Source organism: Salvelinus alpinus, chromosome 5, assembly GCF_045679555.1.
Source record: "Salvelinus alpinus chromosome 5, SLU_Salpinus.1, whole genome shotgun sequence".
Taxonomy (NCBI): domain Eukaryota; kingdom Metazoa; phylum Chordata; class Actinopteri; order Salmoniformes; family Salmonidae; genus Salvelinus; species Salvelinus alpinus.
Genome location: NC_092090.1, coordinates 65,347,245 through 65,360,413, shown reverse-complemented (window position 1 = coordinate 65,360,413; position 13,169 = coordinate 65,347,245). Strand labels below are relative to the sequence as shown.

At 40.5% G+C, this 13,169-nt stretch overlaps 1 non-coding gene across 1 annotated transcript; it reads right to left on the bottom strand.

Moving 5' to 3' along the window:
• Positions 1-279: 279 nt before the first annotated feature.
• On the bottom strand, positions 280-334 carry LOC139577384 (U7 small nuclear RNA). The gene has a single exon (XR_011675275.1). It is a non-coding gene; the product is annotated as a U7 small nuclear RNA (small nuclear RNA).
• Positions 335-13,169: the final 12,835 nt, after the last annotated feature.

Below are 13,169 nucleotides of genomic sequence, written 5' to 3'. Positions count from 1 at the left end.
AGTACTGTTTCTGGAAACAGGAAATATAAACTAAGTAACACTAAAGTTACGGATGAATGAATGACCACCCATGGGACTGCCCTAAATGAAAAAATACTACAGAATACTGTAGTCCACAAAAACACCACAGTGAATACTGTGGTATTTAATGTAGTATTTGCGGTAGTATACTGTAGTATTTACAGTTAACTATAGTACAAATACTGTCAAAAATAAAACTGTAGTATATCTATAGTAATTAATGTAGTGTTTTTGTTATATTATCTTTGACATAGAAGAGGAGGCTTTCTCCTTCAGGAAACCTACTGGAGAAATACTAAAAGATCAAATTTTGCTAACATTACTGTAGTATTTATTCTATAGTATACTAAAACATTATAGAGGAAGTACTACACATGATCGAAGGATGCTACAGTGTGTAGTATAGTATTCTACAGTATATTACATTTTATTATAGAATTCTACAGTAAACTGTAGTATTTTTCAATGTGCGTGCGTCCATAAAAATCCCCTCTTTTATCTTCACTTTTAGTATCAGTATCAATAAAGATGTAGGAGTCAGACCCACACAGCTCTGCTCACCCCATAATGCAACAGCTGTTGGTGGTTTCTATGTTGGAGGATGGTTTAGGAAATTCACTTAAAATTGTTGGCATGCGAAGCTGCGGAACATAATTGAGCAATAACTGAACTTTTAATATGATGTCAGATTGGGATTGGCTGCTTGAAAGTAATGAATCTGTCCTCATGAGGCTAGTGTGCTCTCTGGACAAAACATAGAAGACTTATACGAGAGCATTAACATGTCTTCTACATGTTGCTGCATTCATAAATATTATGTGGCTGCATGGTCTAATGTCATCTCTCATCATTATGGTCTAGCACTTCCAGTAAGCCAATGGAATGATTTGGCCAAAGTGTCTGCTGTGTCCTTGGAAAAAAAGTGTTTTTGCAAAATGTGAAAAAATTGATTTAAGTAGTGTGTAAAATGAATATGCCTATTCGGAATAGAGGAGTTCTTGAAAAATAAAGAATTCCATATTCCAGAATAGAAAAGAAATGCTCTGTTCTATCACTTGCTATGTCATATGTTACAGTTATCTGGGTTTAGTTTTGCCTACATTGCTTCAACCTACCCAGTCCTTTTCAGATCAGTGGTCACTGAGGATAACACAGCGATGTGTGCTATATAGGCAGGTCCTTGCCGTTCTGCCGCCATAGGCAAGACCAAAAAATGCCGCCCCCTGCAAAACTAGAATAATCCCAATGACGTTGAAAATATGTCTAAAAGACACTAAATTAGCATGTCTAAAATACATATTTTCCAGACATTGATGTTAGGTTCAATGTAGGTTCTGAATTAATGGTGAAAGGTTTTTTTTACGTATGTTTAAAATACATATTTTCCAGGACGCTGAAAAGGCATTCGGACTTTGAAATCAGGCATTTTTTGGGTTCTGGACTCAAGTTGAAAATAAGTTATGTTTGGGCCAAATCAAGGCTGGTCCAGGCCAGACAAAATCTGAACCAAATCTGATTGGTTCAGATTTGGTCTGGACCGGACCAAAAACCAATGTTCCATTGATGTGGAAATCCAGTCAGGTCTGGAATTGCACCAAAAAAAGACTTCCAAAAGGCATCGGTGTCGGTCCGTGCTTACTGAGGTGTAGCCTACAGTGTTGCCTTTATGAATGCCATTCTATGTGGTAAGCCTACCGTTTGTAAAACACTGAAAAACAACGTCCGGACTGGAACAAAAAAAGACGTCCAAAAGACGTTGGCTCGTGCTTACTGGGGTGTAGCCTACTGTACCATTTCTGCCAGCAATGGAATTTTATGAATGCCCATCCAAGTGGTAGACCCACCATTTGTAAAATAGGCCATTGCATTGGCTTTATTAGTCCTGATCCCTGTGACTAATCAATTTGGCTATTTAAGCTCTGAATATCAGCTACCCAACTTTATCAGGAGTTATCGAGAGCCTATTTGCAATGTGTTTACACAGTGGGAAATGCTGAATTATTTTCTTCTTCACTATGATCAACTTATCAAAGATATACGGATACAAACTTGAAACCACTGATCATGACAAAGGGGTGATACTACTGGACAACAGTGATTGTCCAATTTACTTTGACCTGTCCTGTCCTGTTTTTAGGATATGTTGTTTGTTAACATGACATAACATTTTTATTTCATTGAGGGCCATTTAGGTTAGGCTATTTGATTGGAGAAACCTGCACGATGTAAAAAGTGTCAGTCTCATTACATTGTCATACACCTTATCTCCAGCCTGTAGGCTACAGAAAAGGCCACATACTCTTTCTACCATATCCTATATCTGTTACATGATTTATGTTTGATGATTGTTCTGACCGCACGTCGGTGGAGCTCTGCAGAGATGCGTCTCTCCAACAGCACCCAGAAGTGCGCTGGGAATGGACAAGTAAAATATTTTGTGCCCTTGCCCTTGACAAAGTGGGCTCTGCTTATCAAAGGGTGGCATCAGCGCTCACCTAAAAAGCCCATATGCCACTGGTTGAGAGAAATTGACATTGGTTTTAGTCATAATTATGTGAGGTTTTATGTGTTGTTGGAGGTGAGTCTTGGTCAGGTTAGCTCGTCAATTTTTTAATTTTCCTAAACCTCAACTTCAAAATACTTTCCTGCAACCCGCCTCACCCAATGTGGTGTGGATCTGTTTTTTTTTTCTAAAGTATTTCTATTTACCTCCGAACTGGAATACCTCAACTGAAGCTAGCTAGCTAACTAGCTACCAGCTATCAGCTATCAGTCAGCTAACCACTGCTAGTGGTCATCAGCTAACCTTTAGCTCGGAAAGCTCTCGCCAGTTCGTACAACGCGTTTTAAACCAGAGCATACCGGACCTATTTTTCTCTCCATATCCCCGGATTCCTACCGCAAACTCCTTTTCATCTGGATCATGGCAGCTAGCTAACCGCAACCCGGGTTGACTACTCCTGGCTAACGTTTCCGTCCCGGAGCAAGCACCAACTAGCATGGAGCTAGCCCATGCTAGACCCATCTCCCGGCTAGGGCTCCTGGGCTACTTCTGAGGCCCACTTCTCGACTACAATACCCGGACCCTTTCTACTGCCGGTACGGGGCACGGAGCCCCGCTGATCCTTCACGACTGGAATACCGACATAATCTGCCCGAGGATCCCAACAGGCACCTCAGGCGCGACGTCCCCTGAAGGCCCATTCTGCTAACCGCGGCCTGCTAGCTATCTATTGCATATTGGACTGTTACCTGATCCATCGGCCAGTTTCTTGGACCACTATACCCATATTTCCAATTGGACTTGGACCCCTCTGCTACTTGGAACCCTACTAATTCCACGACTGGTCTATCGATGTCACCGCACGAGGAGTAAAAAACAGACTTTCCCCCATCGCGATGTCCCTCTAAGGCCCTCATGCTAGCTTGCTAGCCCCGGCCTGCTAACTGCTAGCTTACTAGCCCCGGCCTGCTAACTGTCTGTATCGTCGTGTCCCCAGCCAGCCCAACCACACACTGGACCCATAAGATCACTTGGCTTCGCATGCCTCTCCCTAATATCAATATGCCTTGTCCATTACTGTCCTGATTAGTGATTACTATCTTATTTCACTGTAGAGCCTCTAGCCCTGCTCAATATGCCTTAACCAACCATGTTGGTCCACCTCCCACATATGCGACGACATCACCTGATTTAAACGTCTCTAGAGACTATATCTCTCTCATCATTACTCAATGCCTAGGTTTACCTCCAATGTACTCTCTTCCTACCATACCTTTGTCTGTACATTATGCCTTGAATCTATCTATCGTGCCCAGAAACCTGCTCCCTTAACTCTCTGTTCCAAACGTGCTAGAAGTTCTTATAGCCTTTAGCCGTACCTTTATCCTACTTATCCTCTGTTCCTCTGGTGATGTAGAGGTTAATCCAGGACCTGCAGTGCCTAGCTCCACTCCTACTCCCCAGGTGCTCTCATTTGTTGACTTCTGTAACCGTAAAAGCCTTGGTTTCAAGCATGTTAACATTAGAAGCCTACTCCCTAAATTTGCTTTATTCACTGCTTTAGCACATTCTGCCAACCCGGATGTCTTAGCCGTGTCTGAAACCTGGTTTAGGAGAACCACCAAAAACCCTGAAATTTCCATCCCTAACTATAACATTTTCCGCCAAGATAGAACTGCCAAAGGGGGAGGTGTTGCAATCTACTGCAGAGATAGCCTGCAGAGTTCTGTCTTACTATCCAGGTCTGTACCAAAAAAATTGAGCTTCTACTACTAAAAATTCACCTTTCCAGAAACAAGTCTCTCACCATTGCCGCTTGCTGTAGACCACCCTCTACCCCCAGCTGTGCCCTGGAAACCATATGTGAATAGATTGCCCCCCATCTATCTTCTGAGCTCGTGCTGCTAGGTGACCTAAACTGGGACATGCATAACACCCCAGCCATCCTACAATCTAAGCTTGATGCCCTCAATCTCACACAAATTATCAATGAACCTACCAGGTACAACCCCCAAATCCGTAAACACGGGCACCCTCATAGATATCATCCTAACCAACTCGCCCTCCAAATACCTCTGCTGTTTTCAAACAAGATCTCAGCGATCACTGCCTCATTGCCTGCATCCGTAATGGGTCTGCGATCAAACGACCACCTCTCATCACTGTCAAACGCTCCCTAAAACACTTCAGCGAACAGGCCTTTCTAATCGACCTGGCCGGGGTATCCTGGAATGACATTGACCTTATCCCGTCAGTAGAGGATCTTAAATAAGCATGCTCCATTCAAAAGATGTTGAACTAGGAATAGATGTAGCCCTTGGTTCACTCCAGACCTGTCTACCCTTGACCAGCACAAAAACATCCTGTGGCGTTTTGCATTAGCATCGAATAGCCCCGTGATATGCAACTTTTCAGGGTAGTTAGGAACTAATATACATAGGCAGTTAGGAAAGCTAAGGCTAGCTTTTTCAAACAGAAATTTGCATCCTGTAGTACAAACTCCGAAGAGTTCTGGGACACTGTAAAGTCCATGGAGAATAAGAGCACCTCCTTCCAGCTGCTCACTGCACTGAGGCTAGGAAACACTGTCACTACCGATAAATCCACAATAATTGAGAATTTCAATAAGCATTTGTCTACGGCTGGCCATGCTTTCCACCTGGCTACCCCTACCCCGGTCAACAGCCCTGCACTCCCCACAGTAACTCGCCCAAACCTCACCCACTTCTCCTTTACCCGAATCCAGATAGCTGATGTTCTGAAAGAGCTGCAAAATCTGGACCCCTACAAATCAGCCGGGCTAGACAATCTGGACCCTCTCTGCCTAAAATTATCTGCCAAAATTATTGCAAACCCTATTACTAGCCTGTTCAACCTGTCTTTCGTATCGTCTGAGATTCCCATAGATTGGAAAGCTGCCACGGTCATCCCCCTCTTCAAAGGGGGAGACTCTCTAGACCCAAACTGCTACAGACCTATATCGTTTCTACCCTGCTGTTCTAAGGTCTTTGAAAGCCATTTTAACAAACAGATTACCGACCATTACCGACCAGATTACCGGTCATGGGTGCACCTCAGCCACGCTCAAGGTCCTAAACGATATCATAACCGCCATCGATAAGAGACATTACTGTGCAGCCGTATTCATCGACCTGGCTAAGGCTTTCGACTCTGTCAATCACAACATTCTAATTGGCAGACTCAACAGCCTTGGTTTCTCAAATGATTGCCTCGCTTGGTTCACCAACTACTTCTCCGATAGGGTTCAGTATGTCAAATCGGAGGGCCTGTTGTCCGGACCTCTGGCAGTCTCTATGGGGGTGCCACAGGGTTCATTTCTCGGGCCGACTCTCTTCTCTGTATACGTCAATGATGTCGCTCTCGCTGCTGGTGATTCTTTGATCCACGTCTACGCAGACGACACCATTCTGTATACCTCTGGCCCTTCGTTGGACACTGTGTTAATTAACCTCCAGATGAGCTTCAATGCCATACAACTCTCCTTCCGTGGCCTCCAACTGCTCTTAAATGCAAGTAAAACTAAATGCATGCTCTTCAACCGATCGCTGCCTGCACCGCCCGTCCAGCACTACTCTGGACGGTTCAGACTTAGAATATGTAGACAACTACAAATACCTAGGTGTCTGGTTAGACTGTAAACTCTCCTTCCAGACTCACATTAAACATCTCCAATCCAAAATTAAATCTAGAATCGGCTTCCTATTTCGCAAAAAAGCATCCTTCACTCATGCTGCCAAACATGCCCTCGTAAAACTGACCATCCTACCGATCCTCGACTTCGGCGATGTCATTTACAAAACAGCCTCCAACACTCTACTCAACAAATTGGATGCAGTCTATCACAGTGCCATCCGTTTTGTCACCAAAGCCCCATATACTACCCACCACTGCGACATGTATGCTCTCGTTGGCTGGCCCTCGCTTCATACACGTTGCCAAACCCACTCGCTCCAGATTTCTCTACTGTATTATTGATTGTATGTTTGTTTATTCCATGTGTAACTCTGTGTTGTTATATGTGTCGAACTGCTTTGCTTTATCTTGGCCAGGTCGCAGTTGCAAATGAGATCTTGTTCTCAACTAGCCTACCTGGTTAAATAAAGGTTAAGTAAATAAAAATCTGTTGCCATAGGCGGCGGCCTAATCCTGCCTAATGAGCGGGCCAATCGTGTATGTAGGACATTTTATCAGCCAGTCTAGGTATTGAATCACTTATGCTGCAGCAATGTTTACATTTGAAGCCCCGATGCCAGTCTGTTTCTGCTCTCTTGCCAACTCCTAATGGATTTATCATGCCAAACAATGAGTTGGCAAGAGAGCAGAAACAGATCTGGGACCAGGCTATTCAATTTGCACACAATTAGAGAAATAGAATCTCCCAACAACACCGTACTAGCTGACACTGCAGCTACGAAGGAATTATTCAATTTTTCATTGCAGTACTTTTGACAGGTTTAATGCATTTTCACTGACAAATGATCCAGTCTCATATTTTACCCAAATATTTAAACAAGTTAGTTTGGAATGTTGGGGGTGGTTGGTCACGCTGGTGACAGATATAGAACAGCTTCCAAAAATGACATTACTGGGTTTACGTTGGCATCACCACACTACTCAGAGGCTCTTATTTGAGTTTGTCTTGCCCAGTGCTCAGTGATGGTGAGGAAAATAATCAGTGAGAGATTGTTACGGGTAATTGTTTTAACTGCATGTTGAAAGCTGACAAATAGGAGTTCTATAAATGAATCAAACTTTACAGTGTCGGAATGAGGTGCTAATGTTTTACTTCAAGAGGATACAGATTCTGAAGAGCCAACCTTTTTTTTTTTTTTTTACTTCAACTGGAGGAGAGGAGTGTGTCGCGTACACTGACCTAATGTTTTATATGTTTATTGCAAATATTTCCTTCCCTGTGAATGACATGGCAAAGTAACAATCTTTCATGTATTTGGGGATTTCTATCATGTGAGAGAGCAGGAACTGGATGGAATGAAGGATTATAGTTACTGGAACAACAAATCTACCATGACATCATACTCTTAAACTTAATGGCTATTATTCAAAAACACATGGCAGTTGGTGCAGTGAGTTTGATCCAACACCCCCCTTATCCCATCTCAAATGCTAGCCCCATGTTTGAGAAAAAACACCTCCTGCGTTTTAACAGAGGGCCATTCGTTGCAAATGCAGATGTTTTAAAGGCAATTAGATGCTGCTGAGAACAACAACGAAACACTGCAAACCGTTGAATACGAGAAAACAAAGGGCCTTGGAGGCCAGATTTGGTCAAAAGTAGTGAAATTGATATGAATGATCTGCCAAATTGACTCCAATCCAAATGTAGTCTGCATTAACCAATTCCTTGCCCTTTTGAATGCTGTAGACAATCACAGGAACACAACATCAAAATAGCTGTTTGAAACTAGCATACAGATACTATCCACTGGGCACACCATGTCATTTCAACATGGATAATTGGGTAATATTTGGTTGAGACGTTGATCAATGCGATTACAACCTACATCCACCCACTCAAAAAGACAGCCAAAAGTTAGTTGAATGTCCAATGTGTTCTCACTATGTTTTCAACAATCTAAAAGCACAACCAAATTCCAATTGAAAAACAATGTCTAATTTTTGGTTTAGTTGTCACCCAAATGCTGATCACTGCGCTTTCAACTATTTAAAAGCCCAGCAAAGTTCAAATAGTTATATAATGTCAGATATTTTTTAGCACTGCTATCACTGTGCACCATCTAATAGCAGAGCCAAATGACCTGGATTGCAGTTGATATTACATTAAAAGTAGGCCTACATGGTGCAAGTGATCAATGCAATTTGAGATTCTGTACAGATTATTACAGCAATTGTGAAGATCTCCACAGACCTGCGACGACCGATGCACGCTGTCTTGAACATGCAGCTTTATATGATTACATAAGAAGAAATGTATAGTTACAGTAACCTCAAAATGTGTCCATGGAGGTGAATTGATATTGATATTAATAATAATATTGAATTGTGTTTGGTTGACAATGCAACCAAATGTTAACATTTAAAGGATATATATCTACTGCTTAGCCACTGGCTTAATCCCATTCCTTAACTTTTATTTTTAGTTGAGTTGGAGACGTGAATACAACATATAATTTGTTAACTTGTCGACAACTTAATAGGCTATTTATTGTATTTCATAAGTGATGTTGAATTGTGTTTGGTTTTCAACACAACTAAATATCAACATTTGAAGTAGACTTTGTTTGGATAGTTCCATCTGTGCCACTGACTCATTCTGGATTTATTCCCAGTTTGTCTATTAATAACTGATATGTTGTATTCACGTCTTCATCTCAACCAAAAACCTAAACTAAATCTATGGGATTTAAGCCAGTGGCTCAGATGGAACTATTCAAGCAGTGCCTTCAGGAAGTATTCATACCCCTTGACTCATTCCACATGTTGTTGTGTTACAGTCTGAATTCAGAATGGATTAAATAGATCTTTTTTTCTCACCCATACCACGTAATGACAAAGTGAAAACATGTTTTTAATTCAATACATTGGGGTATGGCGACGATTACAGCTGTGAGTTTTTTGGGGTAAGTCTCTAACAGCTTTGCACACCTGGATTGTACAATATTTGTCTATTATTCTTTTTAAAATCTTCAATCTATGTCAAGTTGATTGTTGATCATTGCTAGACAGCCATCTTCAAGTCTTGCCACAGATTCTAAAGCCAATTTAAATCAAAATTGTAACTAGGCCACTTAGGTACATTCAATGTCATCTTGGTAAGCAACTCCAGTGTATATTTGGTCTTGTGTTTTAGGTTCTTGTCCTTCTGAAAGGTGGTTTCATCTCCCAGTGTCTGTTGGAAAGCAGACTAGACAAGGTTTTCCTTTAGGATTTTGCCTGTGCTTATACTGTAGCTGTATCCCGTTTATTTTTATCCTACAAAATTCCCTAGTCTTGCCGATGACAAGCATACCCATAACATGATGCAGCTGCCAGCATGCTTGAAAATATGAAGAGGGGTACTCAGTGATGTGTTGGATTTGCCCTAAACATAATGCTTTGTATTCAGGAAGAAAAAGTTAATTTCATTGTCACATTTTTCTTCAGTATTACTTGCTGCAAACAGGATGCATGTTTTGGAATATTTTTATTCTGTACGGGCTTCCTTCTTTTCTCTCTGTCATTGAGGTTAGTATTGTGGGGTAACTTAAATTATGTTGATCCATCCTCAGTTTTCTCATACCACAACCATTAAACTCTGTAACTGTTCATCATTGGCCTCATCCCTGAGCAGTTTCCTTCCTCTCCGACAACTGAGTTAGGAAGGACGCCTGTATCTTTGTAGTGACTGGGTGTATTGACACACCATCCAAAGTGTAATTAATAACTTCACCATGCTCAAAGGGATATTGAGCATCTGCTTTTTTTATTTTTACACATCTACCAATTGATGCCCTTCTTTGCGAGGTATTGAAAAACGTTCCTGGTCTTTGTGGTTTAATCTGTGCTTTAAATTCACTATTTGATTGAGGGACCTTACAGATTATTCTGTGTGTGGGGTACAGAGATGGGATAGTCATTCAAAAATCAGGTTAACCACTATTATTGAACACAGAATGAGTCCATGCAACTTATTATGCAATTTGTTAAGCACATTTTTACTCCTGAACTTATTTAGGCTTGCCATAACAAAGAGGTTGAAATATTATTAACTCAAGACATTTCAGCTTTTCATGTTTTATTAATTTCAAATATGTTCTACAAACAAAATTCCACTTTGATATTACGGGGTGTTCTGTGTAGATCAGTGACACAAAATCTCAATAGATTTCTTTTTTTTTATCAGGCTGTAACACAACACAATTTGGAAAATGTGAAGGGGTGTGAATACTTTCTTAAGGTACTTCCCCTTTAAAAGCTTGATATTTTGGTTGCGTTGTCAACTTAACAATTCAATATTACTTTTGAAATAAATAAATACACGTAATGCACTTTAAATGCATTTTGATTTGATATAGTCCTATTCCTTAATTATTTTTGTGGGGTTGAGATTAAGATGTGAAACCAATATATTAATTATTCATTTGTAGACAAACTGGAATTAAAGCCAGACTAAGTCAGCGGCACAGATTAAACTATCTAAGCAGAATATACTGCACATCTCCTTCAAATGGTTGTGTTGTCAACTGAACACAATTCAGTGTCACTAAATATCATTACATTTTAAATCAACCACAGCTTTTGTATCAATAGGACTATTATATTGTCAATTTTTTGTTGAATAATGGTTCAATTGACACAATAGCTGGTGTTGACTTTGCAAATGTTATATAAGCCTAAATAGTATCATTGATGATAAATTAGTGATAAAGTACAGTCACATTTCATTTGTTCTGTTAAACCTATCAATTGAAAAGACTTCATTAGCAACAGTTCATCTATTTCGTTTTTAAGTGGAGATCTCTCAATAATCATTTTCATGATAGCACATTGGTAATAGTCAGTTACAAATACCATACATAAATAGAGCTGGGCTAGGTTACAACTCTGGATAGGAGACCAAAGGGTAGCTGTAGGAGGGACTGCCCAGCCTATTGTTTTTTTTCTGAAAGTGGTTGAAGATCTGACATTGTTTTAAAGGTAAAAATTCAACATATTTTATACAAAATGTAAATGTCACCCTCAAAACAACAGTTTACGTTGACAACTTTTTATAAATCCAATGTATTTTCCATGTAGATTCATAATACGTTAACAAATTACATTGAAACAACCAGTTTGTGCCCAGTGGGTAGCTATTACAGTACATGTAACACAATGTTTTGGATTGTGCAACATGGTTCTCGTGAGATGTTTGCATGCCAGTTGGGCCAAGCAATGGACACGGTAGACCACATCTATTGAAGCTTGTTGTTCATTGGAACATGTACAGTATATTATGTATGGTCCTTGGCTGTTAAAAGGTGTTGTTCAACTGCAAGAAAAGAACAACAAAAGTTACAGAAATATCAGGAGACTACTACTAACCAACAGGCTATAATTCATATTTATTGGAAATGTAAGTACTATGGAAAATATTTGGAGGATTTACCGTTCAGCATGAATCCCTCTCTTGACTCAAATGTCTTGGTGTAGTTTGTTTTATGGGTGCTTTTATCATGGATGGGTGCCTACTCCAAACACCTAGAATGACCCTTTTATGTTGCTGGCTACTGATGGGGCTCCATAAAACAAGAGAATACAGCTATACCATTAAACACAAAGGATGTTTTTTACTGGAGTTAGGGGAATGGTTTTGATGCCTTTGAAGGCCCGTATGTTGATTAAGATCATAGAACTGCCTCATTTTTAAAAAACCTCCAGGCTTAGCCTAGGTTCAAAGATCCATAAAACACATTTCGACCTGGTAAAGGAAAGAGAAAAACACTCTTACGTTACAACGACCCATTTGCTGCCAAATATTTTCACTGTTAGTCTAAATAACACTTTATGGTTTCCTGCAGTTAACGTTAGGGCGTTGAGTTGCATCCTGAAATCCACAGATAGTAATGTTCAAAAGGGTACAGATGTGGCGAATAGGGCAAATTGTTTCCTAAATGTGCAGCCTGGACACCTCTCCAAACGGTACAATTCTATACCATGAAAAGGAAGCCCCCCCTTCTTATTTAGTTTATTATAATTTTTTACAGTGAATTAATGTGACTGACCAGCTCGATTCAGTCTTATGTAGCAACATTTGAAATTGAGTTTTTTATATTGGATAAAATTAGAGACTCTGAGCTAGAAAATGGTATATCATACACTACAAACGAGGAACAATGGGAAAGTAATTATGCTTTGAAAGTTGATAAACTTGTAACCCCGCTTTTGAGAAAATGGCCCTTCAATGTTTTGGTACACCTACTGGAGAGCTCTTCTTTGTCACTAGGACTGAGGCGTTCACAAATTTTTGTCAGCCGGTGATTGTCAAGCAAATAAGTGCCAGTCTCACGGTAATTGACCATTAATTACATAAACACATGTATCAGCTCCTGGCTTCGACACATAGCCTACAAGCGACTGATGCAGACTTTCGGAACATCTACAATTTAAAAGTCTAATAAATCCATGTAATCAGTATGACTCATCTAACCTAGGTCATATGTCTTAGTGTGAAGATAAGCAGGTACATACTATAACAATAGATAACCATGAAGGGCATCGACACTGACCCATGATAGTGAGCCAGTCTACAGTCACACACACACTGTCACGCCCTGACTTTAGAGATCCTGTTTATGTCTCCATTTTGGTTTGGTCAGGGTGTGAGTTGGGGTGGGTATTCTATGTTCTATTATTTGTATTCTATGTTTTGGCCGGGTAGGGTTCTCAATCAGGGACAGCTGTCTATCGTTGTCTCTGATTGAGAACCATACTTAGGTAGCCCTTTTTCCCACCTGTCTTGGTGGGAAGTTGACTTTGTTTATGGCACATAGCCTTTAGCTGCACGGTTTGTTTTGTATTGTTTATTGTTTTGTTCGGCGTCTTTTCTAATAAAAAGAAAATGTACGCTCACCACGCTGCGCCTTGGTCCTCTTCTTTCAACGGCCGTGACACACACACAGTCAGT